The sequence below is a fragment of the Chiloscyllium plagiosum genome, unplaced genomic scaffold (genome assembly GCF_037043375.1).
Source record: "Chiloscyllium plagiosum isolate Xiang-an unplaced genomic scaffold, Cpla_swu_hap1 HiC_scaffold_30, whole genome shotgun sequence".
Classification (NCBI taxonomy): domain Eukaryota; kingdom Metazoa; phylum Chordata; class Chondrichthyes; order Orectolobiformes; family Hemiscylliidae; genus Chiloscyllium; species Chiloscyllium plagiosum.
The window spans coordinates 30,823,026-30,846,501 of NW_028270168.1; the positions used below are offsets into that span (position 1 = coordinate 30,823,026).

At 40.9% G+C, this 23,476-nt stretch overlaps 1 long non-coding RNA gene across 3 annotated transcripts in view; it reads right to left on the reverse strand.

Moving 5' to 3' along the window:
* Positions 1-2: 2 nt before the first annotated feature.
* LOC148142174 (uncharacterized) overlaps positions 3-23,476 on the reverse strand; it is a 49,457-nt gene continuing 25,983 nt past the window's right edge. Inside the window, exons 2-3 of one of the 3 annotated variants that reach the window (XR_015752162.1) lie at positions 5,983-6,120; positions 3-331 (exon numbers count right to left, since the gene is read on the reverse strand). This is a non-coding gene — a long non-coding RNA (uncharacterized LOC148142174). Of the gene's footprint in view, positions 332-2,053; positions 4,626-4,774; positions 5,115-5,982; positions 6,121-23,476 lie in introns of those variants that run through there. The other 2 variants (XR_015752163.1, XR_015752164.1) reach the window with 2 other exon arrangements.

Consider the following 23,476-nt stretch of genomic DNA (forward strand, 5'->3'; position numbering starts at 1 on the left):
ATTAACAAACTTTTTATTAACAGTCTGTCCAGGTAGCCAAAACTCTCTTCCCCAAGATGAGAATCAAGCCAGTTTTTATAAGAATACAGTACAATTATGCTAATTAAATATAGTGAAAATACAATGGTCTTGATCATCAAGTAATCAAGTTACAATGGTCATAATTGCAAAGAAATTATCTGAAGAATGTCCTGAAAGTAGATACAATGAAGTATCTGGTAGCATCAATCAGTTCTTAATGGGATCAGAAGATTCCAGCTCTCTTCGAGGGTAGGTGAGAATGTCCCTTTACTTGGCTGTCAGGTGGTGTTTCCATGTTTTTCTCCAACCTCTACATCGGGGAGAAGGTACAGAAGCCTGAACACACGCACCAGCCAGTTTGGAAACAGTTTCTACCCGACTGTTGTTAGAATATTGAATGGACTCACAAACTCTTAACATTCGCCTGTACCTGTGTTTTTGTTTTTGCTGCTGTTTACCTATTATTCACTTATCTATGCTACTTAACTCTGTGATCTGCCTGCATTGCTTGCAAGGCAAAGCTTTTCACTGTGCCTTGGTACACATGACAATAAATTCAATCCAATTGTTGCTCTCCTATAACCGAGGTATTCTGGTGCCTCTCCATCTGACCTGTCCTTTGTGTGGCTTTGGTATCACTGGGGTATGGAACTGCCCTTAGGGCTTTTGGACAGCTATATTTATCGAGTCCAGGAAGCTTATTGTCAGATTGTGTTGGGAAGTGTATTCCCTGATCTGTGAGTGACTGCGGTCATGTCTGGTTTCCCTTGTCAGCCTGTTTGGTCAATGCTGAAGCATTCTTTGTATGATTTGGACAGGCTTGATTTTCTGTGTTCTGTGTGGCCATGCTGTGGATAGGCAGGGGAGCAGATCTTTTCCCGCAGAAGGCCACCGTACCGATTTCCTGCTTCACTGTGTGCTGCACCTGCATGCTTACTTTCAGGGACTGGAGTACAAAGACACCCAGGTCTGGTTGCATATCCCTTTACCCAATCTATCACTTTCAGATAATAATCTGCCTTCTGTTTTTGCAACTAAGCAAATAGCTTCACATTTATCCATGTTATACTTTATCTGCATGCATTTGCCCACTCACTCACTTTCTTCAAAATCACATTGAAGCATCTCTGCATCCTCCTCATTCCCATCCAGCTTTATGTCATCCACAAACCTGGAGATAATACATTTAGACAAATTCTATGTACACACATTATTTACTTCTCAAGTGTGCTCATGATAGAGTTCATACTTTTCCCACTGCAAATGTGAATTACTTTTTCTTGCATATCTGTTTTGAGCCAACTTAGCAATACTTTCTCAAAGATAGTATTTGGTTGTGGCTAATCAATGAAAAAGATTAGTCCATTCCTGGTCATGCAAGCATTATTTCAGCTGTCATGGAACTGCAAAGGGACGAACTTTAATTTTGTTGTGGAGGTGGCATTGAAGGTAAATGAGCCAACACTTTCTTGTTAACAACCAGTACAGAGGAAACTCGATTATCCGAATCCCAATTATCCAAAAGTCGGATTATCCGAAGGAGATCTCGAGGTCCCGATAGAAACATTACATCAAAGACGTATTTCCAGCAGTGATCGCGTCTTTTGTTTACAGTGATTAAGCAGGCACTGTCTCCAAATTACTGACCTCCTGCCCTCTCTCTCTACCCACACTTTCCCTGGAGTTCTACAGAGGGGTGTACCCTAATCTCCCCAACCCCCCACTTTCCAGGAATAATCTCTTCAACATTGTTCTGTATAGGGCAAACATGGACCCTGTCAAAAATTTGCAGTAAAAAGTTGTGTGTGTGTCTGTGCTCTTTTGGGAGACTTACCCAACAAAGGCAGCAGCAGCAGCAGTCTTGTTGTTGGTGTACAGTCTGATAGCCCTGGAGAGGGGCCGGGCATGAACGGGGGCTTACGCACTTTGTGCTGGGGGGGAACGGAGGTTGGGAATGGGGGGGGCAAGGTTGGACCGGGTTGGGGGGCTGGTTGGACTGGGTTGGGAATGGGGGGGGGGGGGGGTGGAGAGCAGTGTTGCGGGCGGGGTCTCGCGCTCTGTGTGCTGCTGTACTCTCCTGAACAGGGAGCAGACTTTTAAAATCTCAGAGCCGCAGAGGAAAGGCATTTAATCGATTTTCCGAATAATCAATAATCCGAACGAAATAGAGCCCACCCATCATGTTCAGATAATCGAGTTTCCACTGTATATGGGCTTGCCAGCTTATTCGCAACTCTAGATCATTTGAAACAGACTAATCATTGGAGGGGTGGGGGTGTGGTGGTGGGATGGTGATGGCTACCCACCTGCTACTAGAGGGAACTACTTAGGGCCCAGTGGCCTTTTAAAGACACAATGCTGGCTCCAGTGGCATTTATAGAAAATTTATAGAAATTCTTTAGAAGGATCCTCTATCTTCAGGTTCCCTCTCTTTCTCAGCGCTGACTGTTAAAATGTTGAAAACCCTGATATTGGCCTTTGAGCCTGCGGAGCCCACTTCTTGTGCTTAATTTTATTAGGATCCTGGAGGTGACCACTTTAATTGCCTATCATTTCCAAAATTAATTTGAAGGTCCCAGTGTTCTTTTTCTTGAATTTTTACACACTTGATGCAACTGCAACATACCAACTTCTGTGACCAACCAAACTTTTATTAAGCATACACAGTACAAACTTGGGAGAAACTCATAACACTTTGCTATGCTTGCAAAACATGTCGAAAGGTCTCTCTGAACAAAGGAACAGTCCTTCCTTTATACAAAATCTTTATATCGTGGTCAGTAATGCCCACAAGACAACTCACTACAACTCCCTCAACGTCACATGCCACTCAAGACATAATGCAGTGACCTAATCATCTCCAGAAACAATATAATGTAAATCATCCCTTAATTTTCAAATCTGTTGCAAATCGTATTTTTTAAACTACAGGGAGTAGTCAAAATTCGAACTATAATGTTCTTATTGATTTTGAATAGGATGATGATGCAAATATAAATTATCTCTGAATAAAAGGAGATGGCCAGGTAAATGGCTCTGAATGGAAAGGGATGGGAATGTAAATTCCTTACAATCTACCTGTAAGTCAGAGGCATCACACCTTAGCCTTGGGACATCCAATTTCCTGCAGGTCAGCAGAGCAAATTAACTGTTTAATATCACATTCCCTCATTTTATCATTCCATGATAACCAGCTAGATGGCACTACCACCTCATTCATAAGAATCTTACTGCTAGTACTTAAGCAAGTTATTGACACACAACATACAATTATTGTAACAAGAATTACTAGTCCATGCAGTGGATAGAATCTGCAGGAAAGAAAGTGTTCACCAGTAAAGTTCTTAAACCCACAGTCCTTAGTGACCACTCCATCCCCTCCAAGCTGAGAGGAAACGAGTCAGTTATCCAAAATCTCCTTTAGTAAAGTCCAACCTGAAAATAAAATCCAGTCTGTCCTTGCACACCACTGCATGGAAAAGTCTGAATTCTTGGATAAGGGCAATTAAATTCTTAACAAAACTGATGAGACTTCCATCCTTGGAGATGTTTCAGGTGGAGGATACCAGTGTATCTGAGCACAAAGTGCAGCAGCAGGGTAGGTGAACGCAGCATTTCTTGCTGCTTATGCTCCACTTTGCTGTCAAATGTAACAAAGCCAATTGGTTGTTTTGATGTCAGCTTGATCAGTGAACCGGATCATGGTTTAATATCCTTAGGTAAAAAGGAAGGCCACTGACAAAAGGCATATGGACCTTCTCTTCACTATTGTTACCTTCTTGACTTTTCTTGTTCATGACTAGGGAGCTGATTGAATCTGTTGGATCAGGTTGTGGAGGTGTTAGCAGTGTTCCAAAGGCGTGCTTTACATGTGAATGGAGAAGCTCTTGAGACAACGTTAGCTGCTGCAAGTATCTTTGCATTTCATCTTTCATTGCTTCCTTGCCAAGGTGGGTATCAGTATGAAGACAGTCACACATTTAACTATACTAAATTGCGTCTCCCTATTTCAACATTCTCAGTTGTCTTGAAGTCTGCTACTCTGTTCACTATTTATAACCTCATCAAGTTTTATACAATCCATAAACTTCTAAATTTTACTGCCTAAACAATTCAGTCATTTATAAGCAACAATTAATGGTCCTAAAATCAAAGCCTTGGGAGTCCCCATTCAGGTTATTCAAAAATTATTTTCCTTTAACAAATTAATACTTGGCTAATATGAAAGTTGTCAGGAAAAACATTTCCAAGATCTGGAACAGCAAGGAAACAACAAAATGTTTCCGGTGCTTTGGACATTGAAGAGACAGTTTCAATTCAGATTTAAATCTAAAATATTCATGGGAAACAAATGCAAAATATATTAAAATATGTTCTCCAAATGAAACTTCCCAAATAAAACAGTCAGAATCACAGTAGTTACAGACCAGTAACTGTACAACCTTGGTAGAGACCAACATTCTTTGAATTTGCAATATGAAAGGGGCCAATGAAGCCTTAATAATAATTGACAGAACTTAAACAGCTCAGCCTCAAGTTCTAATATTCTCTAAAATCTTAACAAAACATCAAAATTAAAATGCGCTCTTCTTTTTGTGAAAATTCTGCATTAAAAAACAAAGATATAATACATTAGCCAAATGAAAGTATTGTATGACCACTGACAATTGTTTTTGAAACAGGCATTATAAATCAAGGGCTGCAGATCCTGAATCAATATGTTTTAAGGTTACAAGTTTGATAATTTAAAAAAAGGACCTAATGTTGTATAACATTAATGTAAAAACAAAATCTGCCATATTATGTAGCCCACACAACACATTGAATTGATATCCTAATTCAAATAAGGCAAAACAGTTACTTCAATATTTTCTGAACCAGTATTTTAACAAATCAAAATATTTAAACATTAAACACTTCCAGTATAGCATAATTTGTACTGAAGCTTCCTTTTTCAACCCAAGTATTAGTACAACCTTAATTTAAGTGTTTCTCTTTTTTTTTGAAGAACCTCTGGTCAGAATTCTTCTCATTTTAATATGAGGGAAAAATGCGGAACATTTGAGAACCCCGTCAATTCACCCAGTGATGATCTATGAAATGGGAAAACGAGCAGTCAAAAAGATGGAGGAGGTGGCCCCAAAAGACCCACATCAGAGTCGGACAAAAATAAGTCTCGTCCACACAGAAAAAAAACACAAGCATTAGTCTAAGATTCTGAAAGCCCCGCGAACCCCAGCATGTGCACACAAAAAGATTACTAAAACATCCTCACATTGGTGGAAACCAGAGTGAGGAACCACCCCACCACCGTACAAGGCAGTGAAAGATAGAAAGACCAGTCACACCCTCCTGATGAAACCACACCCACAAAAACAGAAAACCCTCGCAGTTGACCACACGATGCCGCAATCCAAGCCGCTCCCCTCCCCCCAGACGAAAGACTCGCCAAGTTGAGTCCACAACCCAGAAACTGAGACTCCCACAATAAAAACCCGGACAAAGCTTCCCAGTAGTCAATGCACTTCACTGTCGGGATTCAAATGGACCGGTTCCACTTTCATCCCCTTTTCCTGGTGACGCCATGTTGTCTGAAAAGTACTTCTAAGGGGAGTTGTGGGGGTTAAAGGCAATAATTTTAAGAAGTACCAGATTTTGTTTAGATGTTTTTCTTTGAAGTTCATGATTTCTAACTTTTTTTTCGCTGCAGAGCCTCAAACCTCACCACTAGAGCACCCAACCTCCTTTTTCCAGGGGACTTTAACACCTTTTTCCTAGAAGACTTTAACTTCCTTTTCCCAGAGGACTTTAACCTCCGAATTCTCAATAACATATGATGCTGAAAGCGAGCACGTGAGCGTGCAAGTGCGTAAGTTACCTCGGCGATTCTGTTACCACAGAATCCTAGGGGATGAGGGGTCGACTGAGTGATAGGTTGAGAGAGATCAAGGTAAATCTTACCTTGTGAGCCCATCTGCCTCGTACAATCGGCACTCAGACGATCAATTATTCAGTCTACCTAGAAGCTTCGTCTATGTTGGAATCCCACCGCTGCCACCAAATGGTTCTTTTCCTGAGATTCTTACACATTTGATGCAACTGCAACACACCAACTTTTGTTAAGCAAATATAGTACAAACTTTGGAGAAACTCTGAACACTGTTCGCTATGCTTGCAAAACATGTCGAGAGGTATCTCTGAACAAAAGAACAGTCCTTCCTTTATACAAAATCTTTATATTGTGGTCAGTAATGCCCACAAGACAACTCACAGCCACTCCCTCACAGTCACATGCCACTCAAGACATAATGCAGTGACCTAATCATCTCCAGAAACAATATAATGTAAATCATCCCTTAATTTTCAAATCTGTTGCAAATCTTTTTTTTAAACTACAGGGAGTAGTCAAAATTCTAACTACAATGTTCTTATTGATTTTGAATAGGATGATGATGCAAATATAAATTATCTCTGAATAAAAGGAGATGGCCAGGTAAGTGGCTCTGAATGGCAAGGGATGGGAATATAAATTCCTTACAATCTACCTGTGAGTCAGAGGCATCACACCTCGGGACATCCAATTACCTGCAGGTCAGCAGAGCAAATTAACTCATTAATATCACACCAAAATCAGAATCTCAATTCAAAAATCATCAAAAAGCATCGAGATTGGAAACTCTAAACTTTAAATCCATTTCAAGTGTCAATATTTCAATCAACATTTGATGTTCAAATCACTGGCAGGCTTCCCACAGCTTGACAACTTATACTGCTCTTCATGGTAGTTCATCAGTTATTGACAGGATTATCCGAAGTTGAAAGCAGAGAGATTTAGAAATAAGTTACAACTGTGGTCCTGCCAGTCCTATCAACAAGTTTGACTAACGAACTATCGGTAGTATATGGTTTTATATACTTTACATCCCAAACCTGGCAGATTGTACCGTAAGACTAAACAGTGAATCCCTTTGGCCCTTTACAACAAGAAAGCTTCTGTCCATAACCAATGAGGTTGTGGTTGTAAAAATAGTATCCGACATTACAAGTAATTGGACAAAATTTCCTAAATATTCCTGAGTGTGTGAAGAATTACACTGAGAGCCCAATTTGGGATTGTCAGTTGAGCTCGCAGTGTAATGCATTGCATATGTTGGAAGTTATGTATATTGATACATAGGGCCCTCTTCTTTGTAGACATAAAGAACATGGACACTCTCTGTATTTCTTTCAATTCAGCAAAATAGGTGACAGCCCTTCCATGGTTCATTTCTCAGAGCTATGCCTTGATCAATCAGAGTCACTTGTCTGATTTAAACCTTAAACATTGCTTGGTTTTTAACTATCAGTCATTGTTAACTGGTGGATTCTTCATAGCAATGTCTCAACTGATCAGAGTCCACTTGCCAACCAATCAGCATTCTCCTCTCATATAAAATAAATGTTGTTTTCCATTTACTTTGGTATCTTTGGAAATTTGGATGAATGCAAGATGAAAATCTTTAGTTTTGTATTTTCTGCAATACTCAAGTGCTGAACTGCCGTAATACTATTACACTAAAGATGATAATTTCATTCAAAATCAGAAAACACTGGAAACACCCATTAGTGAAATCAGCATATGTAGAAAGAAGGATGCTATTATTTTGAATATTTTAAATTCTTTTATGGAATGTGGGTGTTGTTGACAAGACCAATATTTACCGATCTTAATGACAAGCATAACAGCACTTCAAAATAGTTAACATACTGGTTGTAAACTGCTTTTGGATGTTGTAAACCCATGTAAACAGAAGTCCATTTGAAAGAAGATCATAAAATGGTGGAAGAAAAACACAAGAAAACTCAGTGGAAGTCCATTATAATACGGATGTTGAAGTCCAAAAGTGAAACTATAGCTGGATTATGTTAGATTGTGTTTATTTCTCTTATTTATAAATAGCAAACTTAAAACTAAATAAAAATATAGTCATTTGGGAGATGTGAGACTCAGAGCTATGTAAATTTACAAGATGTTGAGCCATGCTACACCAGACTTCCACAAAATCAGAACTGCATCTTTTCAAAAGTTACTAACATGGGAAATTGCTGGAAAATGTGATATTTTGATACAAACAATAGAGCATAGAACAGTATAGCACAGGATCAGGCCGTAGGATCACTATGTCCATGCCGACTATGATCCCTGTCTAAACTAATCCCATCTGCCTGTACTTGACCCTAGCCATCTATTCCCTGCTTGTTCATGACCATGTAAATACTACTTAAACTTTGCTATCTGTTTCTACCACCTCCCTGGCAGCATGTTCCAGGTACCTACCACTCTCTGGGCAAATGTTAAAGACACAATAAAGCCAACAATGAAATTGGCTCTAACTGTAGACATCCAAAGATAAGGGTCCAGCCAAAATGCAAAAGGAGTGAAGTGTCGAACCACAGATAGCTGAGAGCACGTTTGTGGATGAAGAAAGGGTGTTCAAGTGGAGCACTGTATATTTAGGGCCCTAGTAAAAACTGGAACCTTAGTTCAATAGGACTGCATTTAAGGCCAATGCTCCCATTAGGTGGAACAGCACTCACACATGCTCAGAATGAGACTATTCACAAGGCGATGGAGAGGCAGCAGTGTGTAAGAAAGATTTCATTAAATTACAGTTTAGGATCTGATTGCTAGGCTTAGTTAATGATTCCACACTATCACATGGTCAAATTGAGTTTTTCAGGGACAGCAAAGTCTCCGTCTAAATAAAGCATTTATTGAATTTCATGCAGAAAGTGAGAGGCCTCTGCTTTCCATCAAGTGGATATTGGAGTAACTATGAGACATGGATCAATATTGTTTTGAGTCTGATTTAATTAGCACTTAGATCCCAAAGCTTTCTATTTGATCACAAACATTAACTTAGTCTCAGCTTGTTTTTGATTGTAGGAGAGGAAATCTAGGACACATTTAGAGGAGATTGATACCTGCCCGCGCCCCCTCTGCATGTATGCTGACCTTACCTGGGGCTATCTTTACTAGTGCTGAGAGTTAGGAATGAACTGTAATCCAATAAAACAAGGAATTGTGACTGCAAATCTTTATCCCCAATGTTTTTATTGTCATGTCATGACTATATATTTTGTGATTTTCTTTTCATGCCAAAATGCACAATTCTTTTCTTTGAGGCAGGTTCATAATAGTTTCCAACCTCCCTCTCCTTCCCACTTGCAGAAACCAAAGTTACTTCCTGCATGCTGCTTTTACGTGTTCCTGCTCATCTCTGATTCTAAAACTGAAGTGGAAATTCTTATCAGTCAGCTTAAAATGGACTCATGTTCGCTGGCTATTTCATGCTGGCAGTATATAATACTAGTGATTTATACAGAGTATTGCCCAATCATGTAAAAATAATGTACAATCCTTTACATTGAGTTTCCTTTGTGTGTGTTCACGTTTAGCACTTTCTTTTAAAGGTGGAGTAGTGACAGGGAACATTTTTAACCAACTCAAGAGTAAAATATAATAAAGATGGAACTAAATAAAGATCATGGTAACAGATGCAATTGTGTGGGATGCATGAGCATGTCCAACACTATAGGTGATACTTTATGATTCCATTTTTAGGTTTCACATCTATGACTTGCATGTAAGCAAATGCAATTACAGATGTGCATAATCCAATTTCATCTTTTCCATTTGGGCAAATGGAGAGGTGAAATTTGGAGGAGTTGGCTGACTTGTATGTGATCATTAGAAATTTCATTTCTAACAGCGTTGTGGGTCTATTACAGCACATGGATTGCAGTGTTTTGAGTAGATAGTTCACCACTGCCTTCCCAGAGGCAATGAGGGATGCATTAAATGCTGGTCCAGCCAGCAGCACCCAATTCCCATGCATGAATTTTTTTAAAAATGCGATGGAACCAGGGAAGGCAAAAGCTTCACTCTGAAAGAGGCATTCACTGATGTACCACTACGTCTAACAAGATGGAGGAAGGTGGTCCTGTTTTCATTTCTGTGCAATGAAAAAGGCATGCCTGGGGGAGGCTGATGAAGTGAGTAACAGGACTATTATTAGAAGGATGGCACTCTATGTTGTAAGCACTTTAATGAACTAACTGGATCAGGAAAGGTGAGCAAAGTTGCAAATTAGCCCACACCCTTTAGTACATCTCTTCACTCTGTCTTTGTCAAGTGTATTCCATCTCATCAGTAGGGCCTGGAGACAAGTGGTGCATCAACATACCTGAGAAATAGAGATGGCAAAACCAGGCTCAGTGGTATATGGAATCCAAATTAAATATCTCCAGCCCACATCTCATTAGAAAACTGAGTTATTCAGACTCAGTGCTAAATAGAATATGGTCACATTACTCCATGTGCATTTCAATATTTGTATATTCCATGGCTAAACCAAATCTATCTCTTCTCACTTCCAGGACTACCAGATGAAGAACAGCAGTTCATGACTTCCTGAAGGACTGTTCCTCAGAAGAGCTGATTCCTTCAGGGACTGTATCATTACAGGACAATAGACAAACTTAGATTCTGTTAGATGGAATGTCATTTTATGAATTGCACATTAAAAGTGAACAGAATTAAACAGTGGTGTTGGGAGAGCTGTGGAAAACCTGTGTTGGCAGGTACATCTGCAAGCTATGCTCAGATGGACCAAGGCACTGAACCAAGAGTGGGCATGGTGGTGTATACTTGAGGAAAACAATAAAAAGAAGAATGATGGAGAGTAAACAGTAAAAATGGCAAAAGCACTGCCAGGGATACTTTCTTCAGTCATGGAGAATAGAGGATTCCAGCTCAATCATTTGTGCATTGATGTCACAGGACACTGCCAGGATGTCATCCTCGGTGGAATTTGAACCATAGCACAGTCTTTGCTGGCCCTGGATACTAATATCACTGCTTCAATAAATAGGATGGCAGAAACCTTAACTGATCCATTCAAAGCTGAAATTGCAAAGTGACAGGTGCAGTGTGCTCTTGAACAAGGAGAGATAGAATGGAGATGGGGGAGATTAAAATGGATGTTAGGCGTGTCACTAGTTGCCCAGCTCCACCCATACTATAACCAGAGTGCTGTCTCTTCTCCTGCTATCCCAATCTTCCCTTGTAATCAGACCAGTTTCCACTTCCCAGCTGAAACCACTGGAATTACACCATATAGGAGTCTGGTTCACAAAAGGTACAAGAACGTAACTTATGAAAATGTTTTTAAAATATCTTTAATTTATTAAGTTAGATATATATCAATCTGCACTAGTTTTCTGATTTGTGTTAGCCTTTGGAACCAATTAAGGTCTGTGTTTAAGTTGGGGTGAGAATTGCAACATAAATATTACTGATGGAGGAGTGGAAAACTGGTATCACTTTTCCTGCTCAAATTTTGTATGAAATGCATTTCGTCAAATGGCTCAAAGAACTTCACATGATAAGTTGTTTTTTGGAAGCATTGTAACTGTTATCTAGTAGCTACCCTGCATCACAAGCATCCCACAAACAAGAAGTAAATGACCAATATGTGGAGATGCCAATGTTGGACTGGGGTGTACAAAGTTAAAAATCACACAACACCAGGTTTTAATCCACCAGGTTTATTTGAAAACACTAGCTTTTGGAATGCTACTCCTCCATCAGGTGGTTGTCAACCTATAGTGACTTCCTCGACCATCAATGAACAGGCTTTTCAAGATCTAATCATCTCATAACCCAGCAAAATTTTTGTAGAATAGATTCAATTCCAAGCATTAAGTAATCACAGCTTTTTATCTTTACCAGCTGTGGCTTTAATGAAACAACAGCTCTATCATGATCAGAGCTGAAAATATGTTGCTGGAACAGCGCAGCAGGTCAGGCAGCATCCAGGGAACAGGAGAATCGACGTTTCGGGCATAAGCCCTTCTTCAGGAATGAGGAAAGTGTGCCCAGCAGGCTAAGATAAAAGGTAGGGAGGAGGGACTTGGGGGAGGGGTGTTGGAAATGCGATAGGTGGAAAGAGGTCAAGGTGAGGGTGATAGGTCAGACTGGGGTGGGGGCGGAGAGGTCAGGAAGAAGATTGCAGGTTAGGAAGGCGGTGCTGAGTTCGATGGATTTGACTGAGACAAGGTGGGGGGAGGGGAAATGAGGAAACTGGTGAAATCCGAGTTCATCCTTTGTGATTGGAGGGTTCCTAGGCGGAAGATGAGGCGCTCTTCCTCCAACCGTCGTGTTGTTGTGGTCTGGCGATGGAGGAGTCCAAAGACCTGCATATCCTTGGTGGAGTGGGAGGGGGAGTTGAAGTGTTGAGCCACAGGGTGGTTGGGTTGGTTGATCCGGGTGTCCCAGAGGTGTTCTCTGAAATGCTCCGCAAGTAGGCGGCCTGTCTCCCCAATATAGAGGAGGCCACATCAGGTGCAGAGGATGCAATAGATGATGTGTGTGGAGGTGCAGGTGAATTTGTGGCGGATATGGAAGTTTCCTTTGGGGCCTTGGAGGGAGGTGAGGGGGGAGGTATGGGCGCAAGTCTTGCACCTCCTGTGCTTGCAGGGGAAGGTGCCGGGAGTGGAGGTTGGGTTGGTGGGGGGTGTGGATCTGACGAGGGAGTCACGGAGGGAGTGGTCTTTATGGAATGCTGATAGGGGAGGGGAGGGAAATATATCCTTGATGGTGGGGTCCATTTGGAAGTGGCGGAAATGACGGTGGATGATATGCTGTACATGGAGATTGGTGGGGTGGTAGGTAAGGACCAGTGGGGTTCTGTCCTGGTGGCGGTTGGAGGGGCGGGGCTCAAGGGCGGAGGAGCGGGAAGTGGAAGAGATGCGGTGGAGGGCATCGTCGACCACGTCGGGGGGGAAATTGCGGTCCTTGAAGAAGGAGGCCATCTGGGTTGTACGTTTTTGGAACTGGTCCTCCTGGGAGCAGATGCGGCGGAGATGAAGGAATTGGGAGAATGGGATGTCGTTTTTACAGGGGGCAGGGTGGGAGGAGGTGTAATCCAGGTAGCTGTGGGAGTCGGTCAGTTTGTAGTAGATGTCAAACCCATCCATATTGCTGAAAATGAGTTTGGATCCAAAGGTCTGATTTCAAACTATTTCAGATACTACTAGTCTGAAAACCCCCGATCTAAATGAATTTCAAGACAGGGGGCACATTTTTAACGTGAGAGAAGAAAAGATTTAAAAACACATGAAGGTCAAATCTTTTACACAGAGGGTGGTTCGCATGTGGAATAAACTTCCTGAGGAAGTGATGGATGTGGGTACAATTGCAATGCTTGAAAGACATTTGGCTAAGTACATGACTAGGAAAGGTTTGGAGGGATATGGGCCAGAAGCATTCAGGTGGGCAAGTTTAGTTTGAGATTACGTTTAGCATGGACTACGTGGACCTAAGGGTCTGTTTCTGTGTATGAATCTTTTGCATCCCACAGCTATAGGGTGCAATTGATTGTATCCACATAGCTTTGAGAGTGCCCTGACATTAACCAGCACAGCAGTGTTTATGAATGAAAGGCTTCCACTCCTTTTAACGGTCACTTCATTTGTGGCCATATCACCAGATTTTGCAGGTCTATGCCAGATATTCAGGGAGCTGCCCATTAGCCATAAGTGCTGGAGCACTCACAGTTGTCATCATCTTTCATAGGGTGTGGTGCTGGAAAAGCACAGCATATCAGACAGCTTCCAAGGAGCAGGGAAATCGACATTTCAGGCATAAGCCCTTCAGCAGGAAGGCTTCATTCCTGATGAAAGACTTTTGCCTGAAATGCTGATTTTCCTGCTCCTTGGATGCTGCCTGACTGGCTGTGTTTTTCCAGCAATACACTCTCTACTCTCATCTCTTGCATCTGCTGTCCTCACTTTCGCCTATCCTCTTTCATAAGCCCTCAGTCAATACAAAGATGTTTGGTAGGTGACAAAGGAGTATCCAATACAGACACAGCTGGTGACATCTCTAGGAAATTCTCAGCTTGCTGCGGAGGAAAGGTACAATGTCAAATATCCTTTGACCAGGTCTATTGTGAAACAGGCCATTGGCTTTGAGATATTCCAATTTTTTTTTCTTTCAAAAATATACTTTATTCATAAAATTATTTTGATATCTATACAATTGGTGATGCCATACGTACATATACATTCCATTTCTTTACATACAGAGATCGGAATTAATCATTCGTATGTACAAATCTGTAAATTAACTATCCAGATATTCTGCTGAGGTGTTAGTAGAGCTGAATTTCTGAGTGGGCCCCCTGTTCTTCTTAGGCAGGCATACCTTACAAGGTGGACTTTCCCCACCGCGCCTTGGCAGCAGCTGCCCCAAGCTTCAGCACTCCCTCAACACATAGTTCTGGACCTTGGAATGTGCCAGTCTGCAACACTCAGTCGGGGTCAACTCCTTCAGCTGGAAGATCAACAGGTTTCGGACAGACCAAAGAGCATCTTTGACCGAGTTGATGATCCTCCAGGCGCAGTTGATGTTCATCTCAGTGTGCGTCCCAGGGAATAGACCATACAGCACGGAGTCCCGCGTCACAGAACTGCTCAGGACGAACCTCAACAAACACCACTGCATTCTTCTCCAGACTTCCTTTGCATAGGCACATTCTAGAAGGAGGTGTGTGACAGTCTCGTCCCCTCCACAGCCGCTTCAGGGGCAGCGTGCGGTGCGGCAGAGAATCCGGGCATGCATAAAGGATCTAATAGGCAGAGCCCTTCTCACCACCAGCCAAGCCATGTCTTGGTGCTTATTGGAAAGTTCTGGCAATGAGGCATTCTGCCAAATGACTTTGACAGTCTGCTCAGGGAACCACTCAAAAGGATCCGCCCTCTCCTTTTCCCGAAGGGTCTCAAGGACACTACATGCTGACCACTTCCTGATCGACTTGTGGTCAAAGGTGTTTTTCTTCATAAATTTCTCCACGAAGGACAGGTGATACGCAATGGTCCAACTACTTGGAGCATTCCGCAGCAGCGAGGACAGGCCCATCCTTCACAACACTGGGGTCAGGTAGAACCTCAGTACATAGTGACACTTGGTGTTTGCGTACCAGGGATCCCACGTACAGCTTGATACAGCCACATACAAAGGTGGCCATCAGGGTGAGGGTGGCACTGGGTGTGTTTTTTCCACCGTTGCCCATATCATTATACATTGAGTCCCCTTGAGATGATATTCCAATGCCTGGACTGCTCAATTTGTGCTTTGCAATGGAGCCCAGACATGGTGTTTCACACCTTAGTGATGTACTGTCCTCTTCACAATCTAAGTTGCCAAAAAAGTGGTGTATTGAATGAAGAGGAGATGCAGGAGTGAGAGAAATCCTTTTGAGGAGGAAAATAAGGGTAAGAATCGTGAGATGGGCAAGGAGGACAGTCAAAAAGAGGAAGACAAAGTAATGATCCCAGAGAGCTCAAGATGCTAAAGAGTAGCTTATAACCATACACTTCCAAGATGTCTGACCTGAATCGATAACTTTAATTTACATGGTCTAATTTTATTTGAGCAGTTAGCAGGAAGCCCTCTGCCTGATGTATTCATTGTCGCTAACACAGTTGCTTGGTTTCATTGTTCACAACCTTATTCAATAAAATGTTCAGTTCTTCTCTCAAATGTGGACATAATATCTTCATCTCTATGAAAGCTAATATGTCTTCATAAAACTTGCCCGAGATGAATTTTAGCAATGAAGCAGCTGAGATTCTGAGAGTGGTTCCACTTGACCATATTCCTGAACGTTTGTGCTAAAATGGCCCTTGGTGTCAAAGGTATGAGAGTCATATCAGGAAGTGCACTCCTTCATATTGACAACTTAGTTGTCACTCATTCTGGAAGTGCTCCTTCTGCCACTATGAAGCTATGAAGCCTTCAGTGTATCCCTGCCTCAGTATTCTCTCGGACAGCATTTCAACTGCAAAGGACTGTGTATTTGATTCTCCAGAGAGTTGCACATTTGAGGGAAACTAAATGTGTGAGTGTGCATTGCCCATTTCACAGCCTTAAAAGTTAGCATTTTTTTGAGAAGCCCAGACATAAGACACTCCTTTCCCTCCTGGATGAGCTGACCAAGGCCGTCAAATCCTTCGAAAAGATTAAACTCCCAGAAGCGAAGGCTTATTGCCTAAGTTGTATTCAGCTCTGTGGGATTAGACTGGCTAGTACCTGCTGGAGGTGGATGATATTATGTTTCTGGTAGGTAGCATGTGTGAATGCATGAGGAAAGGTATCATCACCTTTATCTGCAAGTGGAAGAGGAAGAAAATTAGGAATTGGTGACCAATTTCACTGTTGAATGCAGATTACAAAATCCTATCAAAGATCATCACCAACCAAGTCAGATCTGCTCTGGGATCGGCAATTCATCCCGACCAAACCTGTGCTGTACTGGGCAGGTCAATCCCTGACAGTCTTGCTCTCTTCAGGGATACGATCGCTGCGTGCCGGACAAGGGAGTGGATGCCTACCTCATCACAGCCTGGACCAGGAGAAGGCCATTGACAGGATAGCATATCCCTACAAGTGGGACTTGCTGTCTAAATGAGCTTTGGGGAGGGAATCCGCAATTGAATCCAACTGCTCTACACCAGTATTGTTAGTGCAAACTCAATTGAAGGTGGGAATCAGACAACTTTCCGATCAGATCTGGAGTCAGACAGGCCTGCCTACTCTCTTCTCCCTGGTTTGTGTGTTGTACAGAGCCTTTCGCTGAGTCCATTAGAAAGGATGCGAGCCTGAGAAGAGTGACTATTCCAGGCAGTAAAGGCCTGCATTTCAAAGCCTTCCTGTACATGAATGATGCTACCATTTTCTGCTCAGATCCACTGTCAATGCGCAGATTCATAAGCATCTGTGACCATTTCAAATTGGCCTTTGGAGCCAAGCTAAATTGAGGCAAGAGCAAGGTGATATTCTTTGGGAACTGGTCCAACTGATCCCTTATCCCTTTCACCATCAGGCCAGATTACACGAAGGTGCTGGGAATGTGGTTTGAAGGGTCTGGCCATGACCAAATTCTTGGGAGGAGCGTATCACCAAGGTGAGGCAGAACCTGAGCTTTTGGAAACACTGCTCTCTCTCCATTGTGGTAGAAACCTGGTCATTAGGTATGAGGCACACTCTCTGTTGTTGTACCTGGTGCAGGTCTGGCCCATTCCTAAAATCTGCACCATTGCAGTCACACAAGCCATCTTCCACTTCATCTGGATGTCTAAGATAGACCATGTCCCACGGCCACCATGTATAAAGCTCAGGTTTGGGGTGGGGGAGATGGAGAATATTCCCCTCACCGCTCTCATCCTGATGGTCACCATTGTAAGCGGCTGCATCAAGCTTTGCATAGACTTTAAGTATGCAAACACCAAGTGTCACTATGTACTGAGGTTCTACCTGTCCCTGATTTGCAAAGGACAGTCTGGTCTTCTTGCTGGGGAACGCTCCAAGTAGTTGTACCATTTTGCATTAGCTATTCATAATGGAGAAATTTCCAAAGACAAACATGTTAACCACAAGTCCGACAGGAAATAGCACGTAGTGTCCTCAAGACCCTATGGGAAAATGAGGGGGTAGATCTTGTCGGGTTGTTTGTTGAACACACTGTCAAAATCATTTGGCAGAATGCCTCATCACCAGAACTTTTCAACAAGCACCAAAACATTGCTTGGCTGATGGTGAGAAGGGCAATACCTATGAGATCCTTCGCCTGGACTCTCTGTGCCACTGCACATTGACATTGGAGCAGCTACAGAGGGGTGGAGATTGCTACACACCTCCGGATGGAATGTGCCTTTGCAAAGGAAATCTGAGAGAGATGCAGTGATTTTTGGTGAGGCTCATCTCAAGCACCTCTATGATGCAGCACTCTGTGCTCTACATGCTGTGCCCTGGGACACACACCACTGCCTGTGCCTGGAGGACCATCAACTTGGTGAAAGACACTTTTTGGATCTGCCTGAAACTTACTGGCATTTCAGAGTAAGGAATTGTAGACTGGCACTTTCCAAGATCTAGTACTGTGGGCTGAGGGAAGCTAGGGGCAGCTGCTGCCAAGGTGCAGTAGGGAAAGACCACGATCTAATGTCTTTCTGTTTAAATTAAATGGGGTCTGTTCAGTTATTGGACTCCCAAGTTCACAAATATGTGTAAATATAGTCTTGCATAAGTAAGAAATGCCTTTGGTTTGCTTTGGTGAATCAAGTCAAACTTCAATGTTTGTTTGTTTCTCCATAATACTACTGTAGAGAACAGAACTGCTTTAATGACTATGTCTGTATATAAAGGTATTTTATGAATAAAATATTTTTGAAATTAAGAAAATATTTTGCTAACGGGATAGTTCCTTCACTTTTGCTTGCACCAATTGAAGTGATGTCAACTGGCCTTTAAATATGGCACCAGACCCTCTGAACCAATCTTTGAGTTTTTCACCATTTGATTCATTGAGTAGCACATGTATCACTTGCACAGTTGAAAGGTTGTGAAGCACTCTATTGAGTGAGAGAACTCATGGGCATAGGTAAATATGCCAACTAACACAATCACTGCCATACTTTAATTTTAGAAGAGAAAATTCTGCCCTTAGTGTCTGAATTTACATATACAGTAGAAAACAATCATTTTGTGGTCAATTTGTTAATATGGATATATATTCCATTGAAAAATAGAGAAGCAATGGTTCATGTAATGTCTTTCCTTACCTCAGAAGTTGTCAAAACATTGTAGTGTGCTTTTAGTGGGTTGTTATTGTTAATTGTAGAAGTTACATGAATTTACAATCCAGTTTGTGTTAGCATTTACCTCCATATGAATAAATACATTAACCACCCTGTTCTCATCATTCACTTCTCAAAACTATTCCTGGAAACACAGTTTCTGCCCCATTACTAGTCATAAAGTGAAGTAAACTGTCACATAATTCTCTCTATAATGACAGATTTCTTGTTTTCTGTTCCAAATATACCTAATCATGTCTCTAAGGTCTGTAGCTAGGAAAACAATCTGGAAACAATCTGCTACTATCTGTACTGAGTCACACCCTGCCTTGTCTAAAATGCTACTGTGTTGTCTCATGATCCACATTGTTCTAAAAAAACAACAACATGGCAATCAATTTGTACACAGCAAAGTTCCATATACGGTTTGATTAATGATCAGACAATCTGTTCTAGTGATGTTTGTTGGGACAGCGTAAACCCTGATCTGTTTCTATTTGAACAGAGCCAGAAGATATTAACTTCAATTAGAAAGGATAAATGACGCCTCAACTTAACAACTTTTCAAGAGATCAAGTATCAATCCAGTCTGTATCTTTAAAAAATGCAGTTTTGAGAAACTTGGATATGAATGGCAAGGGGAGAGAGCCTTATGATTCCACAGTATTTTTCAAGATATTTATGGGAATCTTATCTGTGAATTAATATTCATTGTATCTGATTTAAAAAATAATACATCCATGTGCTTTTGCCACATGATACTATTTGAGAGAATGTGTTTTAAATTACATTTTGATAACAGTGATGTAGTACATAGGTTCACACCACTGATTAACCATACAATGATTTTTCTGTGTCACTGAAGCTTGGGGTGAGAGGGAGAGGAGAGGCGGGGAGAGGAAGTGCTTGAGAGGTGAGTCAATTAACGGCAATATCCTAAGCTATTTAGACTCTGTGCTTTGGAACTGCTATCCTGAATACCTTCACCTTCTCTTCCTTTAAGACCTTCCTTCACCATCTTTGACCAAGCTCTTATTACCTCTTAAAAATAGAAGAGAATAGAATATCTTTTATTGTCACACGTACTCCATTGTAGAAGTACTGTGAAAAGCTTTTGCAATGTTTGCCAAAATAGGATATCCTAATAGGATATTACCTCCTAACATCTCCCCTTTAGGCATGGTATGCATTTTTCTCTGTGCTTCTGTGAAGATTCTTTTTCTACATTAAAAGCAATATGTAGATGCAAGTTGTTGTCTGATGAATGAAATCCTCAGATGGTTAATATGGTGAGGCACTAATGATACAAAATTAACATTTGTCTTGTATCTGTGCTGATGTAGTCATGGAGATAGTGCAGCCCTTGCCTGTTCATTCTAGATTATCTTGCCTGCTTTATTTCAGAAAAATGTTGTTTGAAAATGTAAAATTTTTACAATAAGTTCTTGTAGTACTTGTTTTACTTTTCTGGTAGCTGCAATATGGATCATTCTGCATTAAACTTTGTTTAGGTTGAAAGATTTCTTTTTATAGCTTGTAGCTCCTTCAGTGTAATGACTAAACTAGCCATCAAGTCTACAATGATGAGTAACTAGATCTACTAGCTGCAATATAATTTAAAAGATTATCATTGTGATTTCAGAATACCTGTGGTCACTAATTGAGTAGTAAGAACTATACAGCATAGAAACAGACCCTTGGACTAATTAGTTCATAATCCCAAACTTTCCTGCCTGCACTTAGCTCATTATCCCTCCAAGCCTTTCTTATTCATGAACATATCCAAATGTTTTTTAAACATTGTACCTGTACCTGCATTCACCACTTTCTCTGGCGGTTCATTCCACTCCTCGTGTCCTTTTTAAATTTTTCTCCTTTCACCTTAAAAGTATAACCCTGGTCTTAAACTCCTCCACCCGAGCAAAAGACCTTGTCATTCACCTTATCTATGCCCCTAATGATTTGATAATACTCAATAAGGTCACCCTCAGCCTCTTACGCTCTCGTGAAAAAAATGCCAGTCTTTCCAGTCTATTATTATGTCTCAAATCCTCCATCCCTATTAACATTCTAGTAAATGTTTTCCGAACCCTCTCCAGTTTGATTACATTCTTCCTTATAACGGTTACCAACTGTACACAGTACTATAAAAGAGGCCTCACCAATATCCAGTACAACCTCAACATGACTGCTCTACTCAAAGGTGTAAGCAATGAAGGCAAGTATGCTGAACACCTTCTTAACCAGCTGTCTACCTCTGATGAAAATTTCAAAGAGTCGTGTACCTGAACCCCTAAGTCTCTCTGTTCTAACATACTACCAAAGTTTACAGGTAAATTATTTTCCATTTGATTTCATCTAAATGAGCTTTGATGTTAGAGAACTGGTTCTATATTTTTCATGCCTTCGAACGTACACTCATTTTAGACAATTTATTAAACACGTTGTTTGAAAATGTAAAATTTATCTTATTGTGAAAGTACAAAATTAATCTTATTGTGAAAGTTGAACAAGCATTTTCCATTTTCCAAATAATGAAGGTTCATTATATTATTTGAGAATTTATTCCCTAACAATAGATTCTATTTGTCTTCCTAAAATGTGGTGTGGTGAGAATGGGTTTCAGTTTAAGGTGCACTGGCACCAGTACTCAGATAGAAGGAAACTGTTTCAGTGGAAGAGGATTCACTTGAAATGGTACTAGGACTAAAGCCTCGGTGAATTGAATAAATGAGGACCGAGAGGAGGCTTTAAATTATTTGGGGGGGGGGGGGGGGGGGAGAGGGGGGAGTGGGAGGCATTCAGGATGAGGGTAGATAACCTTACAAAGCAAAAGATATGGTAGCATTGCAGGATGACTATTTTGATAATGATATCCGGATTGGACAGAAAGGGACAGAGTGTACTGCATTTCAAAAGCAGCAAATAGGATCAGAGCATCAACATAAATGGTGTAAAGGCAAACTTAATAGCTCTTTACTTAAATACATCTCAATGGCTATGATCTCATAGCCATTATGGAGACATGGTTACAAGGACATCAAACTGGAACTAAATGTTCAGAGGTTTGTGACTTTTCAAAAGGATAGGCAGGAAGAGTGGTGGAGTAGCTTTGCTATTATGAGATGGAATAAGTATGATAGCAAGAAATTATTTAGGATCAGATGATGTAGGATCCAAATGAGTGGAGGAAGAAGTAATAAATGGAAGATAACACTGGAGGGAATAGTCCCTTGACAGTAGCTATTCTGTATGACATAGAATAAATCAGGAGATAATGAAGGCATGTTAAAACTCAGTAATTTAATCATAGATAAACTTAGTCTTTATGTAGATTGGGAATGTTAAATTGGTACAGGTAGCCAGAAAGAAGAATTCGTAGAGTGTTGAATTGAATTTATTGTCACATGTACCAAGGCACAGTGAAAAGCTTTGTCTTGCTAGCAAAACAGGCAGATCACAGAATTAAGTAGCATAGATAAGTAAATAATAGGTAAACAGTGGCAAAAACAAAAATACAGGTACAGGCGAATGTTAAGAGTTTGTGAGTCCATTCAGTATTCTAAGAACAGTAGGGTAGAAACTGTTATGGAACCAGCTGGTGCGTATGTTCAGGCTTCTGTACCTTCTCCCGATGATAGAGTTTGTAGAAAAACATTGCCAAGGTGGCTTGGATCTGTGTGTATTTGGGACATATCAATATTGTGTGGATCCAACCAGGGATCAGTCTATTTTGGATCTGATAATGTGTAATGACATCAGGGTAATAATCCCTGGGAAACAATGACCATTATATTTAGCATCTCATTTGAGAATGAGAAACTTGGGTGGGAAACAACTGAGCTAAACTGAACTAAGGGTAATCACATAGCAACGAAAGTAGAGTTGGTAGGAGTCAACTAGGAAAAGACTTTAGCAGAAAAACAAAAAAAGGAGAGAAAAAAACCATAAGGGCAAACAAGCAAGCAATTATAAACAAAGACTGTAAAAGCTTCTCTAAATATATTAAACAGAAGAGAGAAGCCAAAGTGAATATAGGAACTTTAGAGAATTAGGCTGGGGAAATAATATTGAAGAACCAGGAAATGACAGGGGACTTAAATAAATATTTTGCATCAGTCTTCATAATAGAACATACTAATAGCATTCCAAAAATCCAAATAATCCAGGGGAGGAACTAAACGCAATACCTATCACCAGAGAAAAATAAAAGGGGAACCAATGGGGCTATAGGCCAGTAAGTGCCCTGGATCGGATGAATTTAAAGGAAGTAGTTGCAGAGATAGTGGATGCATTAGCAACAATCTTCCAAAAATTCTTAGATTCTGGAAGAGTCCTAAAGGACTTGAAAACTGTCAATATAGTCCCTTTTTCAGAAAAGGAGGGAGATTTTAAAAAATCAGTAACTATAGGCCTATTTGCTTAACATCTATCATTGGGAATATGTTAGAGTCCATAATCAAGGATGCGATAGTAGAGCATTTAGAAATACATAGTATGACCAGGCTGAGTAAGATAATTTCTTACAAATTTATGAGATGGAAACATACACAAAAAAGGAGAACCAATATATATAGAATGTTTGGATTTCCAAAAAACTTTCAATAAGGTACTGCAAATAAAAGTACTTAATAAAATAAGAGCCCACGATATTGGGGGTAGTGTAATAGCATGGATAGAGGATTGGTTAACTAATAGAAGATAAAGAGTTGGGATAATGCGGACATTTTAAGGATGATTATCTGTAACTAGTGGATTGCCACAGGAATCAGTC